At 39.1% G+C, this 26294-nt stretch overlaps 1 long non-coding RNA gene across 1 annotated transcript; it reads left to right on the forward strand.

Moving 5' to 3' along the window:
* Nucleotides 1-956: 956 nt before the first annotated feature.
* On the forward strand, nucleotides 957-25674 carry LOC103094801 (uncharacterized). The gene is made up of 3 exons (XR_464309.2): nucleotides 957-2173; nucleotides 9015-9114; nucleotides 25103-25674. It is a non-coding gene; the product is annotated as an uncharacterized LOC103094801 (long non-coding RNA).
* Nucleotides 25675-26294: the final 620 nt, after the last annotated feature.

Consider the following 26294-nt stretch of genomic DNA (forward strand, 5'->3'; position numbering starts at 1 on the left):
TCGTTTTCCCTGAGGGCAAGTTTGTTTTGGGGAATTATAATAGCCATAGTATCATCGATTTAGAGCTAGAGGGGACCTCCTAGGTCATCTAGTCATAGGATCTTAGATCTGAAGCTGGAAGAGAGTGGAGAGGTCATCAGCCCAACATCCTTCTTCTTCTCTTTTTACCAGCAAAGAAATTGAGGTACGAGTGACCGAGTCACTGGACCAGGGTCACAAGGGTGGTGAGTACCAGCGAGATAATAGCTGAACACAGGTCCTCAATCTGTGCAGTCGGTGCTCTTTCTATAGCTCTATGTTACCGTCTCTGTAAGTGTTTCAGTTATGATGAACAAAATCCCTTATGTATTTGGTTTATTAAAGAAGAAATAGCCAAAGTCAAGATCAGTTCCTAAATTTGACTTCCAAGCAAACTCCACAGTTTAAATAGCTCCTATTTTATTACATGCCAATATTTAATTATGCTCTAAAACAAAAAAGCTACAAACTTATAGAACCACTAAAAGGTGCTACAAATTTGATAAGGAAACTGGAAAATAAAGGGTTGGGGATAATATTCAGAGAGTGAGTCTGGGTCATCACAAGGAACACCTCATTCTATTTATTAAGTGGGCTTCTATTAGAAGCTCCTTGGTAGAAGTCCTTTCAAACTCTGTTAACCAATAAGCATTTACAAATTTCCTATTATTTTCTAGATGCAGTGAAGTGGCATAGTGTCAGGAAGATTCATAGTGATGAGTTCAAATCTGTCTCAGACTAGTTTTGTGAATCTGGGCAATGAGCTGGAAAAGGAAATGGAGAATCACTCCAGTATCTTTGCCAAGAAAACCCCAAATGAAATCATGAAGAGTCTGACATGACTGAAATGATTAAACAGCAATACTAGATGCTGCTCTAGGTAATGAGACAAAAACTGAACAGTCCCTGCCCTCAATGAAGTTTCAGTCAACCAGAGGAAATGGGTATTCAAATTAGCAAAAAAATAAAAAAAAGTAAATATAAAGTACTTTTTGGGAGGTACCAATAAGCAGAGAGGTCAATAAAGGCCTTATATAGGAAGCTGTGCTTGAGCTGAACTTTAAAGGAAGCTAGGGATTCTAGGAGACAGAGTTGAAAAGGGAGTACATTATAAGCACAGGGTACAAGAGATGGGAAATCAAATGCAGTATTCATGAAGGGGAACATTGGAAACAGGTAGGTGGTACTATAGATAGAGTGCCAGCCCTGGAGCCTGGAGGGCCTAGGATCAAATCTGCCCTCAGATACTTCCTAGCTGTGTGACCCTGGGCAAGTCCCTTAACTCCATTTGCCTAGCTCTTGCCAGGCTTCTGTTTGAGAGTGTTACTATGACAGAAAGTAAGGATTTTAAAAAAAAAGAAGGGGAACATTATGTAAAAGCCTGAAAAGATTGTTTGGAATAGGTTAAATAAGGCTTTAAATACCAAACAGAAAGTTTGTATTTCATTCTAGATGCAACTGGGAGCCACTGGAGTTTTTGAGCAGGAAAATGACACAGTGGCATTTGAGCCTTAGGAGAACCATGTTGGCAGCTGTGTGGAGAAGGATGGATGGCGATGAGGAGAAACTTGAGTCAGGGAAACTATTAGGAGGCTCTTGAACTATTCTAGGTAAGAAGGAGTAAGAGCCAGAGCTAGGACTATGAGCAGGTGAGTGGGGAGAATGAGATGGGTGTGAAGGATGTGGTGTGGAACTGACAAGACTTAGCAACTGGGTGGATGGGACTCAGTGATGGAGAGTGAAGAGTTGTCCACGTTGTCACTGGAAGGATGGTGATGTCTCGGCTAGAAACAGGGAAGTTGAGAAGAGAGGGCTGGTTTTGAGGGGGGAAATGAGGAATTAAACTTTTTTTTGTTGAGTTGAATTGCCTATGAGACCTCCAATTTGAAATGACCAATGGGCAGTTGATGTAGTGGTCCTGGAGCTCAAGTGAGAAGAGGGCAGATATATAGATCTGGGAATAATCTGAATGGAGATGATAATTGAATTCATGAGAATTGATGAGGTCACAGAAAGATGTGAAGACACAGGAGAAGAGGTCATAGGATAGAGCTTTGTTAGCACTCATAGTTAGGAGTTGGGACATGGATGCTGAACTAGCAAGGGGAACTGAGAGGGGACCTTCTCCACACAGGAAGAAGGAGAAGCAAGGCAGGTCAGTGTTATAAAAACCCAGAAAAGAGAGAAGCAGAGGATGGGCAATAGTAGTAACTGCAGAAAATAGAATAGAACATGAATGATGAGGATGAAGAAAAGGCCAATGGATTTCATAATTAAGACAACAGTTTCAGTTGAGTAATGAGCCCATAAGCCAGATTTCAAGGAGTTAAGTACATGAGGGGAAAGGAACTAGTGGTGAGAAGTGTGTACAGCTTTTTAAACGTGAAGAAGACAGGATAAAGGAGAAGTGATTATAAAAGCTTAGGCTACATCATTGTTCCATAATGTAAAGATTACAATTTAGGGGGAAACTGAGGCAGGTAGAAATTAGTTTCTCTCTGCAAGGAGTATTATATTTTTAGAGGTTTATTAAAGGTTGAGAATTTAAGAAAAAGGCCCAATTCAATTTCACTCACATCATGAGATGCGTCTGCTTGCCAGTGGAGACAGGAAGAGAAGAGGCAGAGCCTATTCACAACCAGGTTAAATACTCCATCTCGCTCTCGGCCCAGGTGAGGTTTCAGTGAGATTAGAGGGCATTCTGGGGAAGTGGAGCAAGGACTTCTGAGGATTGAAGTCCTGGATTCAAGTCCATTTTTTACAATAACCAAAGGAAATAGAAAGTCTGATGTTTTGGCTTTGACAAATGAATTGTATTAACAAAAATAGGACTATAATCTCACACAATGAACACCAATCCATGATCAGAAAATGGAAGTTTGAAGAGCTTGACCCTTCAAAGCCATCACTGTTGAACTTTGCCATAGCAATTATGATATCATAGATCTAAAGCAGGGAAGAACCCCAGAGCCCATCTAGTCCATTCCTCTTATTTTGTAAATGAGGAAATTGAGGTCCAAAGAGATGAAGGGACTTGTCCAAGGACACAAGATATTAATTGGCAGAGGTGGGATTTGAAGCCTCCAATTCCAATGGAATAGCATTATTTCCACTGTACTATGTTGCCTTCATAAATAAGGAAGCTAAAGTCACCAAGACTAATTCATAGAAAGGTGGAGTTTGCAGATATCTGATTTTACAGATGAGGAAACTGAGTTGATTGGCTTACTCTGGGTCAAATAGCTATTAAATAGATTCAAAATCATAAACCAGGTCCCCTGACCTGGTCCAATGCCCCTTCCACTGTACCATTTTTGTTCAAGGTCACATTATCCATATTAGAAAAGTCCTAGGATTAGTATTCATAGACACTTTCCACTTAGGCCCCAGTTTAACATTCTAAACATTTAATCTTTTCCTTCTCCTAGATCCTTTACACAACTAAAAATAATAACTAGCATTTGTATAAAGCTTTGTGGTTTATAAAGCACTACATATTTATAGCGCAGAGATCTATCAACTGTTAATTTATAAAGGATGGTGACCTTTGGGTATATAATTCTAGCCCCTTCATCGTGTCTTTGCAACCACAGTGATGTTATACTGCCTTTATGATGTTGTGTAATCTGTATCAATCAATATATTCATATTCCTTTTTTTTTCTTTTTAAACCCTTACCTTTCATCTTAGAATCAATACAAGCAAACAGAAGTTAAGGAACTTTCTAACAACTAGTAAGGGAATGAGGTCATATTTGAACTCAGGTCTTCCTGATTCACCTAGCTACCTTCCTTATAGTGCACTGCCTTTATTTTGTTTTGAATTTCCTTAATGCCCTTATCACATAATATTAGTTACAATAACTGCCCCCTGTTAGACTATAATCTCCATGCAGGCAGGACAGGTAAAGTTTGTAACAGAGTACGGAACCGTGTTCTTCACAGGAGAGATGCTTAAGGAATGCTAGCTGTTGATTGTTGCCCTCATCAAGCTTACCTTCCAGTGGGGAAGGTGGTATGATACATGCACAAATCACTGCAATACAAAATAATGCAGAAAAAGTGCACAAGAGCAGGTCAAATAAAGCATGTGCGTGGGGGCAGAAGGGAGTTATTGCTGATTGGAAGGGACATGAAATTTTGGAGGAAGACTAGTCAGTGGTTCTCAATCCTTCTAATGCCGTGACCCCGCAATACAGTTCCTCATGTTGTGGTGACCCCAAACCAAAAAATTATTTTGGTGGCTACTTCAAAACTGTAATTTTGCTACAGTTATGATTCAGAATGTAAATACCTGATATGCATTATGTATTCTCATTGCTACAAATTGAGAGGTTGAGAACCGCTGGGCTAGAGGAAGGTGCCGGGGCTCAGAGGCTATGGACAGGAGAGAGAGATTTCCTTTATTGTTCTTTCCCTGAACCACACTAAAGGCAACACTAATAGCATTGCTTCTTGGACCAGATTGGTGACAGTTCTGCTGAATTCTCTGTGCAGACTACATTTCAAATATAGTCTAATGTGCTCTATTCTAAACAGTTCTATGGAGGAAAGATGGTGATTAAAGTACAGTTTCCAGAGGAGGGTAACCAAGATGGTGTAGGACATGGAGGTCATGTCATAGGAGTAATTTTTTCCTTTCTTTTTAAAATAATATTTTCTTTTCCCCACAATTACACATAATACCAATTTTTAACATTATCCAAAATTTCGAGATCCAAATTCCTCTCTGTCTCTCTTCTTTCTCTCCCCTTTCCTGAGTTATACATGGGTAATCATGCAAAACATATTTTCATTTTGATCATACTATGAAAGGAGTCTTATAAAAACAAAACCCAACCAAACCAAACCAAACACCCACATATTCATATACAAAATAAAGTGAAAAATAGTATTCAGACTCCACTGTTCTGTAGCAGACATTCTTAACTTTTTGATGCCATGGACTTCTTTGGAAGTCTAGTGAAGTCTATGGATTCCTTCTCAGAAAAATGCTTTTAAATGCATAAAACAAAATATATGCAATTATGAAGGAAATAAATTACATTAAAACACAGATATTAAATTATTTTTGAAAGAAAAGTCTGTGGATCCCAAGTTAACCCTTGGGTTAAAGAAACTGGGAATATCCATCCTGGGAAAGAGAAGGCTTGAGGTGAGGCATGATAGCTATCTTCAAGTATCTGAAGGGCTGTGAAAATGATGAAGTTTTTATTTCTTCTGCTTGTCTCCAGGGAGAATAAGTAGGAGCAATGGGCAGAAGCTGCAAAGAAATTCATTTATCTCTTGACAAAAAAAGGCTACTGTCCATCATAGACTGAAATACTGATGGAGTCTGAATACAGATTGAAGCATACCATTTTCACTGCATTTTCTTAATGAGCTTTTTTTCTAATATAAGTGATATGTCTTCTTTTACAACATGATGAACGTGGAAATACATATTTCATGATAGCACATGTATAACCTATAGCATATTGCTTGCCATCTTGGAGTGGGGAGAGGGGAGGAAGAGAACATGGATCACAAGATGTTAGAAAATGATTATTTAAAATTGTATCTACAGGTACAAAAAAGAAATACATTTTAGGCTTTGCATTCAAAAGGAGAATGGGATTTATTGGGAAGGGAAGAAGCATTTATTAAGCACCTATTATGTGCCAAATGAGAAGATGGGATTGGCTCTCCCCTTGCCTACTTTTGAATTTAATCAACCAAAAGCATAGACACCCCTACTTAACACTAAGTAGGAGAGGTCTGCAAGCCACTTGCTAAAGTGGGTGACAACTCCAGAAATGACTGACCACCCCTGGGCAGTGCTAAGCAAATTTAAAGATTACAACTGCTCCCTGTAAAGTGGAGGAAGAGACAAGAAGTGACGTAAAAAAAGGACTATAAAAGATGATGAACTTCCTGTGCAAGAGGTCTTTGTCCTGAACTTTTGGATTGGAGGATCTTGGACTGGGACTGTGGCTTGGAACTACTTGGACCTGGGACTCTGGATCTTGGACTGCTTCTAGTAAGACTGCTCCTGGATCTTCTCCTTTGGAGCTTTGACCAGGGAGAGTGAGAAGTTGACCCTCTTCTCTTGGCTTCTGAAGAGATTAGTTCCAGAGAGGCTTCCCCTTCCTGGAGGAGGCCATATGGGTTGAACCCTTGCTTAATTCATGACTGAGTCCTCTGGGTGAGGGGTTAATGAGCCCTGCGTGGGTTGAACTGAGGACTGGAGAAATATTTATTTCTCCTCTATCTCCTCTATCCTCTTTTTCATTTCTCTACTTTCACTCTCTATACTTTTTTGTAAATAAAAGCTGCTAAAAGTAATTTTTGAATTGTGCTATATTAATTTTAAAATTGGGGATCACAATAACTATTTTAGAATTCTCACATATTTAGTCCAAATTATAAAATTTAATTCCTTACACAAGTATGGTGCTAAGCACTTTATCTCATCTCATCCTTACAACAACATTGTGAAATAGGTGCTATTATTATTCCATTTTACAGGTGGGGAAACTGAGGTGAATGGTGTTAAGTGACTGGCTAAAGGTCATATAGTATGTGTCTGAGGTCAGATTTGAGTGCAGATCTTTTTGATTCTAGGTCCGGTGCTCTAAAGTGTAGGTGGTAGTTCAATGGTCAAAGTGTGTCTCCCCCATGCCTTTGATTTCTTGCCATGTTGCAGGAGTAATTTCAGTGATTGTAAAGAGTCTGAGAGTACATAGCAATTCCATAGGAAAAACCAAGCATAACTTCCAGATTATCCTAGAGCTGGCCAGGAGGCAGAAGTTTTCTCCAGAGCCTTTTCTGTTGACTTTGACTGTACTCTGGAGACTTTTTGTAAGATCATGCTGCTCCTAGTCTAGTTTTTGGAAGGATGGCTAATACAACGTGGCCTCATCAAGGGAGAGCCCTAGCTTGGAAATCCTACCTCCTGGCTCTTCTGGTAACTCACTATAAAGCTTGGGCCACTCACTGACCCTTTGTCCTAACTGGCCATCCATTTTGGAGAGGATGATAAAGACGACTGAACTGATGACTTCTTGAGTTTATAGTAGGGATTTGTAGCTAAAGACTTGAGAATCCTCTGAAAAAGTTCTATTTCAGTGTTAATGATGTGTATTGAATGTATTGTGTAACCTCTTGTCTGGGAAAGAACCAAATAAAATCTGTAATTCACATTTAGTAAACTGAGCAATAAATAAAGCTGAAGAATTGATTCAGAAATGGAATTCTGGCTGTTTCTACCTTTCCAAAATTCAAGGGTAGACTTTGTAAGAATTTTTGAGAAGCTGGCACTTTCTACACTCAGAAAAATGGATTATTTTTAAAACCACATTCTCCAGAATTTGAACCAATAACACAGAAGGCTTCCAAGCTGCCAATGATACTTTACATTCTCCTAGTTTATAAGATGAATAACAATAATTAAAAGGAATCATATGAGACAACCTGAGAAATGAAAACTTTGTGGCACAATAGAGATTGCTGGACCTGAAATCAGGAAGGCCTAGATTTGAATCTTATCACTTAATCTTTCTTATACTCAGTTTCCTTAGCTGAAAAATGATGGGGTTAGATTTGATGGCCTCTAAGTTCCTTGTTAGTTTTAAATCTATGGTCTTATAATGGCATTTGTTTCACATTATTCAGATAATTCTCAGGTTTTTTAAAAGTTACATCATTTTTTGACTATTTGTAGGAAAGCTATTATCCTGAAAGATTAAGATCTAATAATCATGAACTCTCTTGGTTTCTCCGTCCAGTTCAGAGACTTTCCTCTTTCTTGGGGGCATAAGAAATCCCTGTGAATGGGGGAATCATGTAATATAAACATTATTTTTTGAATACGAGGTCTGTATGGGGAACTCTAAGTGAGTATCCTCCTTCTACAAAGGCAGAGTGGCAATTAAGAAGTCTTAAGAAGTTGCCTAGAGCAATGAGACTTTATCAGGAATATAAAGCTAGTGTCAAAAGATGTGCTTGAACCCAGGGCATCTTGGCTCTAAGGCTAGACCTTCCTGATTCCAAGATTGACTCTTGATTTGCTATATCATACCTCCTCTTGCACTAGTGACAGGTAGATGAAAAGCCCCAAGTTGAAACCAAGTTATAAGGTATTACCAAAGGATATTTTGTGCCCACTGGTAATCTCTTCCTGGCATAATCATAAAAAATGGAAAGGGTAGGGGCCACTAGATGACTCAGTGGATACAGTGCCAGGTCTAGAGGTGGGAGAACCTGAGTTCAAATATGGCCTTAGATACTTTCTCAATGTGTAATCTGTTTTGCCTTGAAACTGATACTTGTATCAGTATTAAGGTAGAAGGTAAGGACTTAACAAAAAATGAAAAAGATGCTAAAAAAAAGGGAGTTATAAACACGTGGGCTCTGCATTTTTCTGCTATTGGACTGGGACAATGCTTTGCAAATACTTGGAACTCTGAGGGCAGTCGCTGGCATCAGGGGATGACTATTTGTCTTGAACCCCACAATGTAGTCAATAGCAGTGTTGACCTTATTCTTTTATTCTAGGGTATTAACTGTTCTCTTCTCCTCTATTGCCCATAGTTCTACTTGTTATTTTTTACTTTTTTTTTTGTATTAGAATGTATTACATACATTCTACTCATACATCTTTTCAAAAAGATGAATCCACAATTTAAAACCAAAAATATTTTAGGTCTGAGAAACTCCCAAGTGAAGAGGGGTGCTGCCATTTACATTCATTTGGATGGACATATGGTCTGGTTTGGTATGAAGATGCATATACTTACATCATTAAAATCCCTCAATGCCTATATAAAGTTAAATTTTATAAAACAGATACATATTTAGTGTCCTCTCTATGCAGACTTTATAATAATGGATGTCTCCAAAGAGAAACAGCATTTTGAAGCAGTGTGAATAATATGGACTTAGAAATTTTTTTTCCTTTAAAAATCAAACTTGATTCCAATTGGATGATTATACTTCAATGCATTTCTGTGTGTTCAGATGTGGCTAACATCTTCCAGTGGAGTCATAAGGGAATACACACACCAGGACAACCAGAAGAGAATGAAACCTTAAAATACCACTTTCCTGGAGGATGCAGGTTTGGTATATATTATAGAAGAAAATCTTTTATGGGAAATGCATGGTCTTTTGGTGGAGAGTTTGAGATGAAGTCATCTTAGTGGAGTTTCATTGTTCTGTCTTCAGTTTTATTTTTCTTCTTATCAGATGTGCTGATGAAAGCTATTTACTATTCCTTTTTGGGAATTTAACTTGATGTCTTTTTTTCTACATATACAAAGAACCCAAGTCCTTTGACCAAATAGATTACTATTATGATATTAAAGAATCAGCGTTAGAAAGAATCTAGGAGGTGCTTAATCTAACCTATGCCAGAATAAGAATTCCCTCTACGATATTACACATTCCATCATAGATCTAAAGTTAGAAGGGAACTCAGAAGTCGTCTTGCCCAACTCGGTGTCACAGTGGGTAGATTATGGGATTGGAGTAGGGAAGATCTAATCTAAGTTTGAACTCTGCTTTAGATTCTTACTATCTGTGTGATGCTGGGCAAGTTCTTCAACCTCAGTTTCCTCATTTGTAAAATGGTGATAATATCATCTACTGTGAATCTTGAAATTTCTCAGACTTGTGAATGTTAAAAATTTCCACATTGGGGAATTCTCAATTGGAACAATTCCCTACTGGGAATATTCCACATTTGGATGTGAGAACTCTACTTGGATCAGAAATGGGAGGACCTCTGCTCCACCAGTACTTGGGACTGCTTTGGGGAGAGAACTCCTTACTAAACAATGAAAGTACTTTAACCCATACTTATAATGAGGCAAAAAGTTCTTTAAGCCATGCCTATTTTTAGAATTAATACAATGGGGTGCTAAGTACCTATTAAAGGTCAGGCAACTTGTAAACTTGCCAGGAGCAAAGAGGTGAAAACTTATTCAGAAGTTTTTCTGGTTCAAACTTACTAAAGGGATTAGTCGACCCAGCAGTGAATTCAGAATGGGCTGCCCTTTGGAAAACATCTACTGTGATTGGTAGATGGAAGAACTTAGGGGAGGTGACATAGGAAACCCCTTATATAAACCCCCTATATAAGAAAAAGCAGAATCTCTTATGAAGCAATCCTCTTGGAAGAATCCTTTTGAGGAAGATCTCTTATGAAAAATCCTTTTGGAGGATCTCTTGAGAGAAGCTCTGGAGAAGGGAAGCTCTTGGAGGACAATCTCTAAGGAGGTCTCGCTGGAGCTCCTCTGAGGGGACTCTGTCCCCCTGGAGGCTCTGGAGAGAGGCCCTTTGAAATAGTCTCTGGCTGGAAGGCTCTTTGAGGAGGACTCTGGCTGGAACTCTCTCTGAGGAGACTCTGTCACCAGAATCCGTGCTTAGACAGACCTTGTGGTGAGTGATAAAAGACTGACTGACTGATCTCTCTCTCCTAAGACTCAGGTCTAGGCCACGTTGGCTTAAGGCCCTTCATACTTATTTCCTTTTTCTCTCTTTCTCTCTTTTCTTTAATTCCTCATTGTATTATTAATTAAATTTTATTTATATATATAATATATAATATAATAAATATTATTAATAACAATTATTATATTTTATATATTATTATATTTATTATTATTCTATTATTATTATAATTATTAATTAAATTCTCTATAAAACCCAGTTGACTTGGGTATATTCATAATTTGGAATATTTCCCTGGCGACCACCTTATATTTGATTTAAAACCAAGACACTGTAGTGAAACATATTTTCTGCGGTCACAAATTTACTCACCCACTCTTATATCTACTACATATACTACTATTTCTACTATATATACTACAATTTAGTTCTTCTACTCTTTTAATCACCACATTTTATGACCATAACTATTTTAATTATAACACTACCTTGTAGGGTCGTAAGGATCAAATGAGTTAATAACATGAAGTGCTTTGCAAACCTTATAAAATAAACAAGGTTTATAAAAACCCTATACATTCTGGATATTGTTATTTTACAGTTGAAGAAGCTAAGAACAAGAGAAGGTAAATGACTTGCCCAAGATCACACAAGTAGTAAGCATAAAGGTGGGTATTGAAACCAGTTGCTCTGAGCTAGTCTCTTTCCATTACATCAAGAGGCCAACAAGTGGTCATTAATGACCCCCAGGGTTCTCTCTTTGACCCTGTTCTGTTCAACTTTTTTTTTTTCCCCAATGACTCAGCTAAAGTCATAGCTGCCAAATTAGTCAAATTTCATTATAAAACTAAGCTATAAGGGGAACTAACACATAGGATAGCAGAATTAGATCCAGAAAGATTTTAACAGGTTGGAATATTTTACTGAATTTAACAAAATGAGACTCATTAGGGATAAAATTACTCTTATCTTTGGGTTGAAATTATTAACTTCACAAGTGCAAGTTGAGGGAAGTAAGACTAAATAGTTGTCTGAAAAAAAATTTCAGTACTTTCATGGAGTCTAAGCTCAATATGGGGCCACTGGGTGGCACAGTGGATAGAGTGATGGACCTGAAGTCAGGAAGACCTGAGTTTAAATCACATTTACTAGCTATGTGACCCGGGGCAACTCTGTTTGCCTCAGTTTCTTAATGTATAAAATGAGCTAGAGAAGGAAATGGTAAACCACTCCAGTACCTTTGCCAAGAAAATCCCAAATAGGGTCACAAAAGCCAATTAAACAATAAACAATAACTCAGTATGAGTCAAGATAGGATATGCCATCATCCCACACATCTATAATGACCTTAGGGTACATAGAGTCACTGTGCCTAGGACTAGGGAGGCAATTGTCCCACTGTGATGTGTCCTGCTTAGACCACTTCTGGAGTTTTGTGAATTTGTGCTCAACATCACATTTTGGGAAGGATAATCAGGAGAGATAATCCAAAAGGGGGCTACTTACATTTGGCCTGGAGAAGAGAAGGTTTGGGGGGTGAGGGCACGATAGCCGCCATCTCATCTTTGAAGATGAAGGCAGGGAGTGGGGAAGGGCAGAATGAGGAGCAATGATGGAAGTTGTAGAGAGGCGGTTTTAAGCTTGAAGGAAGACAAGTTTCTTTGACAATCAGAGGCCAGCCCAAAGGAATGGGCAGCCCTGGGAGATAATGGGGTCCCTCTCACTGGAGGTCTTTGCACAAATGCTGGATAATCACTCATTGCTGATGTTGCAGAGAAGATTCTTGCTCAGGTGGAGACTGTCCTAGAAGACCTCTAAGGTCATTTAGAACATTGAGATCCTATCATTTTGTGAGTTAAAACACAATTTCAGTAAAAGTTTTTATTTTGGAATTGGTAGGAGGGATGGAGAGGTATCATGAAGGTATGCCTTTGAAGGAAGATCTGGGTTCAGGTTTTGATTCTGATATATCTTGGTTGTGTGACCCTGGGCAAGTCATTTCAACTTTCATGGTTCTAGGCAACTCCCTAAGACTGTAAGTTGCAGAGAAGGGAATGCATTAAGTTTGCTTGTCTGAAAATGTCATATGATGAAGAAATCACAGGTCCAGTCCTTAGCCCTAGTAGGAATGATGGAGATCTCTCAAGATCAGGGGTTTTTAACCTGTGGTTCACAAACTGGAATTTGTGGAGATTTCAAGGCCTCTGTGAATTTAGAAGTGAAAAAGCATATCTTTATTTCAACATAATTAGTTTCCTTTAGAATCCTATGTATTTTATTTCATGAATTTAAAAACATCATTCAGAGAAAGGCTTTATAGGCTTTGCCAGACTGCCAAGGGGGTCCATAATACACAAAAAAGGCTCTGAACTTCCGGCTAGATTTGTGATCAGGAAATATAAATACTGCAAAACAGAAAATAAAATAAAAATGCACACACATAAGGATAAGAAGTGGATCCCTTCTAAACACAGGGTCCTAAGTATATTTAATATTGCAGTGCTTCTAATACAATGTGAAGATTATACATTTACATTTTTAAGGGAAGCTACTTGGAACTGTATCAAATTTCATACCCTGAAATAAAGTATTAGACATCCTGAACATGCCTCTCAGGACTAATTGAGAAGACCAAGCTGTCTTCCTGGATGCAAGAAATAGGAACCTCATCAACTTCACTCACCCCTGTCAGAAAATTTATTCTTAGTAAGTGGACTGCCAGGCTACTTGCCCCTCCCGGTGTGCTGGCTCATAGTTAAAACTTTCCAGCATGAAAAATGGTCCCTAGCTAATGTCAATAAAGTTTCCCCTTTGAAGAAATCTGGGCAATGTCCTTTCATAAACTTCTCCAAAGAAATAAAACCATAACTGACACAACTTCCTGAAGACTGGTTCAAATCTTTCGTGAATGAGAACTCTGTGACTGCAGCCACCACAAGTGTTATACCTCACCCTCTCCAAGCTCTGGGGTGTGGGAGTCACTCAGCTGCATCCTTGGGTTGGATTCTCTGTCTGTCTGTCTGTCTGTCTGTCTGTCTGTCTGTCTGTCTCTCCTCCCTCTCCCCCTCTCTTTTTAAACCCTTATCTTCCATCTTAGAATCAACACTATATATTGGCTCCAAGGCAAAAGAGTGGTAAGAGTTAGGCAATAGGGGTTAAGTGACTTGTCTGGGGTCACACAGCTGGAAGTGTCTGAGGTCAGATTTGAACCCACAAACTCCCATCTCTGCGCCTGGCACTCAATCCACTGAGCTACCCAACTGCCACCATTTGGATGGATTCTCTTACATAGCAGGGCTAAGACAATTCTGCTTCAGACCAGTGAAATGGTTTGCAGCATATTTTTCCAGGGAGGGTACTTTAGGAAGGGATTGATGGTGCTGGCTTTTTTTTTTAATCAAAAAAAGGAACATCTCTTGATATTCTTTAATCCCATCTCCACCCCCATGTAAACTTCTTGAGGGAAGAGACATTTCTTTTTTGTCAGAACCTAGAAAAGTGCCTTTCACAAAGTAGGTACTTAATTCTTTCTTCTCAGCTCAAGTGCTGTATCTTTACAAGAAAACTTTCTAGATTTCCCTAGTTATTAGTCACCTCCTCAATCAAAAATTTCTCTGTATTCCTCTTGAATATAATTTGTATTTAATTATCTGTGTACATGTTGCTCCATCCCCATAATCTCAGTGAGGCCAGCAATTATTTTGTTTGGGTCTTTGAATTTTTGGTGTCTAGCACAAATTTCCATTTCCTTCCTTCCTTCCTTCCTTCCTTCCTTCCTTCCTTCCTTCCTTCCTTCCTTCCTTCCTTCCTTCCTTCCTTCCTTCCTTCCTTCCTTCCTTCCTTCCTTCCTTCCTCCACCCCCTCCATTCATTTCTCTCTTTCTCAATTCAATTCAGCAAGCACTTCAGCAACTACTAACTGTCAGAGTTTGTGCTAGGCACTGAAAATACAAATACCCCAACAAAACAGTTGTTGACCTCACTGAGGTTATGGGGGCAGAGCAAAATGTACCCAAATATTTAAATATTCAAACGGAATTATATTCAAAAGGAATACATAGTAATTTTTTTTTTTGCGTCGGGTCCTAACAACTAGGGGAATCTAGAAAATTTTATTGTACTTGAGCTGAGTCTTGAAGGCAAATGTGGATTACAAGGAGTGAAGGCATGATGGGAGAGTATTCCAGACATGGTGGTCATCCTGTGCTTAGGCACAGAAATGTAATGTTGTTTACAGTGAACAGCAACTATGGTCCAATTTAGCTGGAAGAAGAGTAGATGAAGGGAAGTAGTAATCAGCTTGAAAAGATACACTGGAGTTCAATTGTGATGAGATTTAAATGCTAACTGGGAAACTTTGTGTAGAATTCCAGTCTTAAATGAACCATAGGAAAATTGTAGGGAATAGTCCAATAGTCCTCTTTATTATATTGATGAGGAAACTGAGTCTCAGAAAGTGTATTTTGTTGAAGGTTACCTGGTTTGTTATTGGCAAGATTAGGACTACATTCATTGTTTACTGCCTCAGTCTAGTGTCTTTTCTACAAAGGTAGGTGGGCTCCTTGGTCCTGGTCCCCTCAGTCTTATAGAGCCTTGAAAAGTTGTCTTGTTTAGCCTCCTGACTTTTGAAAAGGCCACTGTGATATACCAGGTTTCTTGCTTTAAACTTCATTATACTGATGAAAGGTGCTATACATTTGGGTAATGATGTGGACAATTTTAAATGAAGGGTACCTGCAATACTTTTTTTAAAATTGTATTTGGTCAATTTCAGATATTATTCCTTAGTTACAAAAATCATATTCTATTCCTCTCTCTTCTCCCGCCCTTCCAGTAGCCGACGTGCAATTCCACTGGGTATTACATGTGTCCTTGATCAGAACCTATTTCCATGTTGTTGATGTTTGCACTAGGATGTTCCTTTAGAGTCTACATCCCCAAACATAGCCCCTTGACCCATGTAGTCAAGCAGTTATTTTTCTTCTGTGTTTCTACCTCCACAGTTTTTCCTCTGAATGTGGATAGTGTTCTTACTCGTAGATCCCTCCGGGTTGTTTAGGATCACTGCATTGCCACTAATGGAGAATTCCATTACATTCGATTGTACCACAGTGTATCAGTCTCTGTGTATAATGTTTTCCTGGTTCTGTTCCTTTCGCTCTGCATCAATTCCTGGAGGTTGTTCCTCCACTTTATTATCCCTTTGAGCACAATAGTATTCCATCAACAACATATACCACAATTTGTTCAGCCATTCTCCAATTGAAGGGCATCCCCTCATTTTCCAATTTTTGGCCACCACAAAGAGCACAGCTATGAATATTCTTGTACATGTCTTTTTCCTTATTATCTCTTTGGGGTACAAACCCAGCAGTGCTATGGTTGGATCAAAGGGCAAAAAGTCTTTTAGCGCCCTTTGGGCAGAGCTCCAAATTACCTGCAATACTTCTTAATGCAGTGTAAGTGATTTGTAAGTGATTCCAGGCCATAGATAGTACGTATGTCCTTAAGAAGAGTTTATAATGAAGTAGGATTTTTATGACCATGTATGTAAGGTCTGAGACAAAATTTAAAAGATGAAAGAGTCCAATTTTCTGATCTGCAGATGAGGAGATTTCCCTCTGGATTAAAGCTCTGGGGTTAGGGGAGAGGTATAACATAGTAGCACACACCTTAGCATGCCACAAGGTCTTCATGACTGGAGCAGGTTAGGCAGTTCCTGTAGAGTCGTGTTCTCCCCAGATGAATCTTGGCTTCGACCTAGCTTGATAATATCCTAAGTAACTTTCAGCAGGTGCTCAGGAAACTGTCATCTAGTGAGTATGCAGCCTAGTGTCTGGGAAGGCAATTATCTACAAACTGAGTAAAAATAAGTCTGGTTTGAGATTGATGAGGTCTGAGGAGCATTGTTTCACTTTTTGGTGCTGCTGTCAGGGGAGAATGAAACAGAGGAAATTTGCTAACCACTTTTTCTTTGTTCCTTTTATTTTTGTGTATCTCACATTCATTTCTGAATTTTTCCCCTCTACCACCCAACAAGTCCTCCTTTGTAATAGAGATGGAAAAAAGGGCAATTAATCAAAACCAAGCAACATGTCAAACCATGAAGCGGATGATATTGATGGGGGATAGAAAAAGGAAAGATATTCTTAAGGGTGTCTAGGTGCTGCTTTTTTGAGTGCTCAAGTATATAATTGCTGATAACTATTTTGAGGGGCATGAACTTGTCTCAGGAGGCTAGAATTCAGGAGCATGCACAATGGATGGAGAGGGCAGAATGTTGCTTGGATGATTAGGTCAGACTTTTGTACCCTCCACTGGAGAACACTGCGTTAGGGGACTTTCTGAATTTTTATTCTGTCTCATGTCCCTAGAATCATTCTAGAAGTTTATTGGGGAAAATGGGGTCAGGCTGGAGGGTGGATGCTAACTTGAAAGGCTGTTTGGTGCCCTTGGTAACTTACAAGATTTGGAATCAGGAAGATCTGAATTTGAATCCTATTTCAGACACTTGCTGTGTGACATTGGGCAAACCTCTTAACCTCACTTTTCTCATCTCTAAAATGGATATAATAATAATATCACAACATATATTGTATAACATAATAGTATAGTAATATAATAATAACACTTCCAAGTGTTATATGGTTCAAATGATAGAGGCAAAGCACGGCAAATCTTTTTTTTTAATGTAACAATTAACTTTATTTTTTTCTGGGTTATACATTATATCATCTTGCAAAATATATTTACATATTGTTTATTTTAAGTAAACTTATAAAACCCAAACTCCAAAACATAAACTCAAATTAGCAATTGAAAAATCATTTGCTTTCATCTTCATTCTGACTCCCAACAGTTCCTTCTCTGGAGGTGGATAGCATTCTTTGTCAATCCTTCATAATCATCTGGATTGTTGTATTGCTGATAGCTCAATCTCTCACAGCTGATCATTCCACAATATTGCTGTTAAGCACTGCAAATCTTAAAGCACAATATAAACATTAGCTTTTATTAGTACAAAAACATTCCTCATTAAGAACTGACTGTGAAAGGCACTAGGGGATACAGTCAGAGAATGAAACTATCTCTATTTTCAAGGAGCTTAACATTCCAATAGAATAGACAAATTATATATATATATATATATATATATATATATAGACTGTATAAATATAAAGTGAATTAATATAAATACATACAAAGTAGTCAAATACAAGCGAGTCTTGGAGGGGGGAGGCCCTAACAGCTGGGGAGATTTATAAGGGTTTCATGCAGAAGATGGTGCCTGAGTTTCATCTTAAAGGACAAGAGAGACTCTATGAGGCATAATAAGAGGCAGAGGTAAGGAGGGGGAGCATTCCAGGCGTGGGGGACAGTCAGTGCAAAAACACAAAGACAGAAGGTGGATAGTTCTTTGTGAAGAACACAGAGGCCAATTTGATTAGGTTGCAGAGTACAGGATGGGGCTTAGTGTTCAATGAAGCTTGAAAGAGGTTGGGACAAGGTTGTGAAGAACTTTAAAAGCTAAACGGAAAAGTTTATATTTAATCCTAGAGATAATAGGAAGCTCATGTAGTTGGTTGAGTAAAAGAGTCACATAATCAAATTTGTGCTTAAGGAAAATTACTTTAGCAGAAGTACAGAGAGTGAATTAGACTGGTGAGAGACTTGAGGCAGTGGACCAATTAAGAGGCTGTCACAATAATCTAGGTAAAAGGTGATGAAGGCCTGAACTAAGGTGGTAGGTGTGGGAGAGAAGGAGCCCAATGCAAGAGATATGAAGGGGAAAAGAAAGGCCAAATGTGGTCACTTATTGGATATGTGGGATGAGAGAGAGTGAGGAGTCCAGGATAATGCTTATATTATCATCATGAAACACTGGGAAAATAGTGGTGCTTTTTGACAGAATTAGGGAAGTTTGGAAGAGGAACATGTTGAGGGGAAAAGATAACGAGTTTAGTTTTAAGCTGGTTGGGTTTAAGATATCTCTGGGAAATTTGAAATTCCAATTTGAAATGGAGAGAGAGAGAGAGAGAGAGAGAGAGAGAGAGAGAGAGAGAGAGAGAGAGAGAGAGAGAGAGAGAGAGAGAGAGAGAGAGAAGAAGAAGAAGAAGAAGAAGAAGAAGAAGAAGAAGAAGAAGAAGAAGAAGAAGAAGAAGAAGAAGAAGAAGAAGAAGAAGAAGAAGAAGAAGAAGAAGAAGAAGAAGAAGAAGAAGAAGAAGAAGAAGAAGAAGAAGAAGAAGAAGAAGAAGAAGAAGAAGAAGAAGAAGAAGAAGAAGAAGAAGAAGAAGAAGAAGAAGAAGAAGAAGAAGGAGGAGGAGGAGGAAGAAAAGGATAGAGATAGGAGAATATAAAGGGAGAATAAGCAAAACTCAGGACAGAATTTTGGAGAGCACCTCTAATTAGGGGCATAATATGAATGGTAAGCCAGCAAAAGAGATTAAGAAGAGCAGTCAGGTAAGAGTAAACCATGGCTGAGGTTTGCCAAGAGAGGAGTGATAAGACAAGAGATTTGAGAGCAGGGAACAACGGAAGGTTGTTGATCGAGAATAATGAAAGGCTAGTGACATTATTGGACACAGTAAAGGATATAACTATCAGAGTGTATTTCTTTGTGGTGGCAACTTTAAAAATAAGAGCCATTACTTTATATACTGTAGGTAAAAATGACAATTATTGTTATGAAATCAACTCAGAAGTATCTATTCCTACCCTTTGAAAATCTGTTCTCTTTGACTCTTTGATCTTCCTAATTTATCTCACATATCACATCCTATCTATTCTTTGCTTTGGAAAGACTTCACAATGGCCATAGGCCAAAAGCAATACAGTTCTGATGTGTCCCAACCACCTGAATTGGTTTGAATGACCCAAATAGAGAGTAGTGAAATAATTTGTGTCAGAGCTCCAAAATGGAAATTTTAATTTCAAATGTTTCTGAAAATTGAATAACTGAAAATTGGTTGTAATGGAGGTTGTCTGGCAATTTTTTCCCCGCGGCATGTTCCCTTATTAATGTTATAGCTGAACTAACCTTTGAAGAAGTCTCAAGTTATAGCTACATTGGTTGTTTGTGTAAGTGGAGGCATGAATAAAACCAATGGTCCATTTTTCATCTTTTTATTTTCTTCCTAAGGAGTTAGAATGAACATAAGGATTTGGAGGACTGTAGTTACACTTAAGACCAGTATCGATGGGAAGGCAGCATTGTATAGGGGAAAGTGTGCTGATTCTATCCAGATTTGAATCACTTGTATTATTTATTAGCTCTAGGACCTCGGGCAAGTCATCTCATTTATTTCCCTTTCTATAAAATGTCAAAGCCAGACTGGAATGGTTTTGAGGTGCTTTACAGATCTCAGTCTGAGTACTCACAGGCTGTCTAGTTTAATCCTTTCCCAAAGAATGAATCTTACCTAAGACCCAGAATAAGTCATTATCTAAACTCTGCAAGAAGACCTTCAGTGATGGAGAAATCACTACTCAAAGCAACTAGGTATCACAGTAGCTGAGAGTGCTGGATGTGGAGCCCAGAAAACCTGAATCTAAAATCTGCTGCCTTTTGGAAAGCTACATTTGTTAAGAAAACTTTTTTCTTATGCTGAGATGAAAATTTCTTTTTTATAATGCTCTGTTATTGTTTCGATTCTGTGCAAAATGAACAAATCTTATCCCTCTTCTATGTTGATAGCTTTTCAAATATTTGAAGATATCAGGGCAAGAGACTGGTGTTAGAGCCTGAAGACTTGAACTTGAATCATAATTTATTAGTAAGAGGTGGTGCTAGCACTTGACCCCAGGTATTTTGAATCCTGAACAGAAATTATCTGGGCCTTTAAAAAATGAATTATTTGTTATTTGAGGTTCCCTGGGATTTTCATTTCCCTCCCTCCACTCCCTGAACTAGAGAAGGCATTATTTGACCAAAACATGTATATATAAAACTATATCTTGCTTGTTTCTATTTATCAGATCCTTCTCTGAATATGGGCATGCATACACAAGTCATTCTTCAAACAATATTTCTGTTGCTATATATAATGTTTTCTTGGTTCTGCTTGCTTTGCTCTTTATAAATTCATGTAGATCTTTCTAAGTTTTTAAAAAATTAACTTGCTCATCATTTCTTTTGGCACAGTAAAAAGACAAAAAGAAATTGAAGGAATCAGAATGGCCAAAGAAATAATAAAACCATATCTTTTTCCAGATAATATGGTCATATGTATGGAAAATCATAGTTATCCAACTAAAAATTAGTTGAAAATATCAATTTTAGCAACATAGCAGGATATAAATTCTGGGCCTTTTGTAAAATAGGGCTGTTTTATATTTTATACTCCATACTTCCTTATTTCAAACATCTTTGAACAGAGAACAGCAAATTAAATAAACAGAAAATTAATAAAGTAATTTAATAATACTATTTATTGTATAGTATAATAGAAAGCATGTTATTGTTCAGTTGTTTCAGTTGTGTTTCACTCTTTGTGACTCCATTTGGGGTTTTCTTGGTCAAGGTACTGGAGTGTCTTGCTGTTTCCTTCTCCAGCTTATTTTACAGGTGAGGAATTGAGGCAAACAGGGTTAAGTGACTTGTTCAGGGTCACACAATCAGAAGTATCTCAGGCCAGATTTGAACTCAAGTATTCGTGACCCCAGGCCCAGCCCTCTACCCATTGTTTCTCCAGATAGCAAATAGAACCATAGCAGATATTTATATAGTACTTTATATATATTATCTCATTTGATCCTCTTTTAAAAATTAATTAATTTTTATGAGTATTTATCTTCCTCCCTTCCCATAGCCTCCCCACCCTCCTTGAATAATTGAAGAGAAAAAGGAGAATAGGTAGTGTGGTGCACTCTCTACTGTGGAACTTCTAGCTGGTGATTGTTTGTGTTGGGGTAGGGCTAAAACTGGATGGGCAGCCACACTGAACCCCACTTCAATATGTTAAGGACAATCAGACTAAGGAGAGGCAGGCATATTGGTTCAGGTTGGAAACAGAGTCAGTCAAAGTTTTTGTGCCTAGCTCTGAGTGGCTGGTCAATAGCTTCTGTACTTATAGCTTGGAAGTGATAGGAAACAAAAATACAAAAGACCCACAAACCAACTCTCATAGCAAACAGCACATACATATATACTAGCAAAACAAATATCCACACTGGCCATGTCCAAAAAGGTATGATTCTCTTGCCCTGAATTTTGGGGGTAGCTGGTAGTACAGTGGATAGAGGTCTGGACCTAAAGCTGGAAAGATTTGAATTTAAATTCAGTCCCAGATATTCATTAACTGTGTGACCCTGGGCAAATCCCTTAATCTCTATTTGCCACAGTTTCCTCAACTGTACAATGGGCGTATTAATGGCACCTCCCAGGGTTGTTATGAGGATCAAATGTAGGAAATATGCTTTTTTGATTACATATATCACATCTAAAATTGAGGAGTTTCAGGAAACACTTCTTGTAAAAGATGAGATTTTAGGAAGGAACTTGAAGGAAGCCAGGAAGTAGAAAAAAGGAGGGAGAGTATTCCAGGCATGGGAGACAACCAGAAAATGCCTGGAGCTTGGAGCAGAGTGTTTTGAATGAGGAATGGGTTGCAGAGTTGGGGAGGAAGGTGAGGTGTTAGATATAAGAGGACTGGAAAGGTAAGGGGAGGAGCAAGCTGTGAATAGCTTTGAAGGCCAAATGGAGGTTTTTATCTTTGATGCTAGGATGATAGGGAGCCACTGGAGTTTGAGTGTGCATGTGTGATGATCAGAGCAGTGCTATAGGAAGATTAATTTAACAGCTGAGGAGAGAATAGATAGAAGTGGAGAAAGAGTGTCAAGATCCCCCAGAAGGCTATTGCAATAATCCAGGTGTGAGGTAATGAGGGCTTACATCAGTTTGATTTCAGTATCAGAGGAGAAAAGGAAACTATACCAGAGATATTTCACAGTTAGACTGCTCAGAACTTGGTCACCAGTTTTATAAGGGGGAGGAATTGATGGTTGGGAGCCTGAGTGACTGAGAGAATAGTGATGCTCTGGACCATAGTGGGGAAGTTCTGAAGGGGAGAAGATTTGGGGAAAATGAGTTCAGTTTTAGACATGTTGAGTTTTTGATATCTGCCCGATGATCTGTTTGAGATGTCCAATAGGAATTTGGAGAGACTGAAGATTAGCAGAGAGATCAAGGCTGGACATGTAGATTTGAGAAGCATCAGGAAAGAGGTGTTTATTGCCTCCAAGTCAGGGGATGGGGGAATAATCCTAGGCAGTCTTGGCAGGGAAAGCATGGCTATATGATAAGGAGGTAAGAGCTTCAGGAAAAAAGGACAGTGTTGAGTTGAACTGATTCAGGTGGGGAGAACATGAGAATATAGCCAGTGTAGGATTGATAGCTCAGGAAAGAACAGAGGAATCAAGGTTTGAAGGTCACAGGGAGGGTGAGGAATGGGATTGGGGTTTCCTATCAGAGGGAGAGGTGGAATGACAGTAGATCGGGATCTAGATAAGGGAATTTCAGAGTTCAAATACATGAAAGTGGTGTATTTGTGGGTAATAGCAAAATCAAGGTTTGACTATCTCGATCTAGCTGAAGTGGGGTAGAGGAGTAGGTCATATGAAATGGGCAAGTTGAGAAACTCTAAGGTTAGAACGTTTAAGGGAGAATTAATATGCTAAACTCCTTTTGTCTGAGGGCAAAAGTTGAGGAAGAAAGTCTGTGAGGTAGATACTGAACTCATTCAAGAAAGAAGGGGAGTATCCTGGAGATCAGCAGACAACTGCTGCCAAATTTTGATTGAGTGATAGATAGGGAACCAGGTCTCAGTAAGAGCCACATGGTTGAAGAAGTGATAAAGGAAAAGGTTTAAGATGAAATCCATTTTGTTACCTATTGAGCAGGCATTTTAGAATTCTAGAAGATACAATGGAGGGGGTACTGGCTTTAGAGCAGGACATTGTAGAACTGGTGGGGTTCCTGGGAATTAGAATAATCTACCAGCAGTGGAGTGGAGGATGGAGAATAAGGTTTGAATGATGATAGCTGGGGATTTAAGGTTTCTGGTTTGGGGACCCTCTGACCAGGTGGGAATTTGCTAATCACTGAGGACGGTGTGCATAGGTTATCAATGTCACTCTGGATGGATCTTCTCAGAGCCTTAGGCAGCTCAGTTGAGGATAGCATTGGGAGGCTGGGAAAGGGGGAGCTGAAGGAATGGTGGTAGTCCCCTGCCCCCAATGCAGGAAATAATGCAAAAATTGTGTTATAATGGTCCTTTTCCTCTTCCCTGGAAGGGAGGAGACTGGTGCTCAATGGAAAGCAGGAAACCAGACTTGAAAGAATGGCATTTTCTCTCCTTACTCCTTCAGGATAATAATTGATGTTGCTATTATTTATATGTTTTCCTATTGTGTTTCCCAACCCCAAATCCTACCCTAACAGTGTTCAATGCTGAGCACCTCATCTACATAACTTCAATCTAGGGGATCCTTGACTTATAGGAATTAAATTTATGGTTCAACTAAATATAAGAGGATGTGGTTGTTGATTTAAAAATTAATAGTTGAAGAAGTCAAAATGACTTTTTAGCAGCTTTATTTACAAAAAGAGGGAAAGAATAAAAGTAGAGAAATGTAAAAGGAGAGTAGAGAAGATATCTAACCTAACACATTAAATATTTGTTCTGGCACCTGGCTCCACTCTCACAGGGCTCTTTAATCCCAGCTGGAGGGCCCAGTGATGAATTAAGCAAGAGTTTTACCCATGAGGCCTCCTCCTAGAGGGAGGCCTTTCCAATGCTAAATCTCTCCAGAAGCCATGAAAGGAGGGTCAGCTTTTTTCACTCACCCAATCTGAAGTCCAAAGGGAGAAGATCCAAGAGCAGTCTTACTGGAAGCAGTTCAAGTTTCTAGCCCCAGGTCCTTAAATTGAAGATTCAGGTTGATGACCAAAGACCTCTTAGACAGGAAGTTCATCATCTTTTATAGTCCCTTTTTTATGTCCTTTCCTGTCCCTGCCTCCACTTTATGGGGACCAATTGCAGTCTTTAAATTTGCTTAGCACTGTCCAGGGGCAGTCAGTTGCTTCTGGAGTAAGTGGTTTGTGAACCTCCCCTACTTAACGTTAAGTAGGGATGTCTTTGCTTTTGGTTGATTAAATTCAAAAGTAGGCAAGGGGAGAGTCAATCCCATCTTTACAGTCTATATTCTCCAACAGATCCTTCACAGAGAATGAGAGGAAGAAATACCTATTCTAAAGAATCTTGAACTCTGCATTAATGAGGCAAAGGCTATTTTATTTGATCCTCATTCGAATGGGTACTCACAAGCCAGTGTTACAGTAATCAAGAACAAGGAATGGGATGGTGCAGATTCCCTTTTATCCTAATCCCTAACATGAATAAGGACCTCCCTTCATTTACCATTGACCAAAATCAATCTAGTCACCAGAACCAGTTGATCTGAAAGTGCATTTTACAATGTCTCAGTACCTCAATCATTCACCTGGGTTTTAACCAAAGTAAAGCAACTTCACTTGTTAGCCTCTTAAAAGACTAACTGATCATGTGTTCCTCATCATGTTCTGCTGATGTAGATGTGGGAATAGGGCTTAAGCTGGGAACATGAATCTTAACTCAATTTTTTTACTCCATTATATAGGCTTATGAGAGGAGTCTACCACCTTGTCAGGACCTGTTCCTCACAGAAGATCTACCCAATTTTTGAGAAGCCTTCCTCCATGTTTTCTTTTTTTTTTCATTTTTTAAAAACTTACCTTCCATTTTTTATTGATTCCAATGCACAAAAGTGGTAAGGGCTAGGCAATGGTAGTTAAGTGGCTTGCCCAAGGGCAGCTTTGGTGAAGGTTTTCAAGTTTGGGTGTCCAAATTGCAACTTTAAATTGCCTATGAATTCCCCTTCCCCCCCCCCCCCAAATTACCCCAGAGAGCAGATTTGCTTGATTGGGCAGCTGGACAGAGGGATGGCGCATACAAAGAATGTCCTCAGGTGCTGGGAAGAGGGGGAATGGAGCAGATCTCCTAGTGCTGGCTCTGCACCTGTGCCACACTTTTGCCAATGCTGCCCTAGGGCATTGATGGCAAACCTTTTAGAGACTGAGTGCCATTCCCTGCTCCCCCCTTACCCCACATGGGGAGGGAGAAAGTCCTTCCATTGGGCTGCTGGGTGGAGGGGTGGGTGAAATGAGGAATATCCTCAACATGTGCAGAGAGAGAGAGAGGGGAGTGGCCAGAGCACTCTGCTCCCCTCCAGCTCTGTTGCCTGTGAGCAGCCCACCTTATTCCCTATGTGCTCCCATTGGACAGAGGGGTGGGGGATTGTGAAAAAATGTCCTCAGCACAGGTGAAGAAGGGGAGGGGAAAAGCTCTACCTGAGGCTCTCTGTCTTTCTAGTAATGTGTGTGCTCACAGAGAGCTCTCTGTGTGCCATCTTTGGCATGTGTTCTGTAGGTTTGCCATCACTGCCCCAGGGCCACACAGTTAGGAAGTTTCTAAGGCCAGATTTAAAACCAGAACTTCTTATCTCAAGGGTTGGCTCTCTATCTACTGAATCCCTTCTTTACGTTTTGTTTTCTTTTTAAAAAACCCTTACCTTCTGACTTAGAATCAATACTGTGTATTGGTTCCAAGGTAAAAGAGTGGTAAGAAGTAGGCAATGAGAGTTAAGTGACTTGCCCAGGGTCACACAGCAGAGAAAACTCTGAGGCCAAATTTGAACACAAGATTTCTTATCTCCAGGCCTTGTTCTCAATCTTCTGAGTCACCCAACTACCTCTTTATGTATTCTTGAGTGAGACCTCTTAAGCCACTTCTGATCATTCATCTGTAAAATG

The sequence above is a fragment of the Monodelphis domestica genome, chromosome 3 (assembly GCF_027887165.1).
Source record: "Monodelphis domestica isolate mMonDom1 chromosome 3, mMonDom1.pri, whole genome shotgun sequence".
NCBI classification, from domain to species: Eukaryota; Metazoa; Chordata; class Mammalia; order Didelphimorphia; family Didelphidae; genus Monodelphis; species Monodelphis domestica.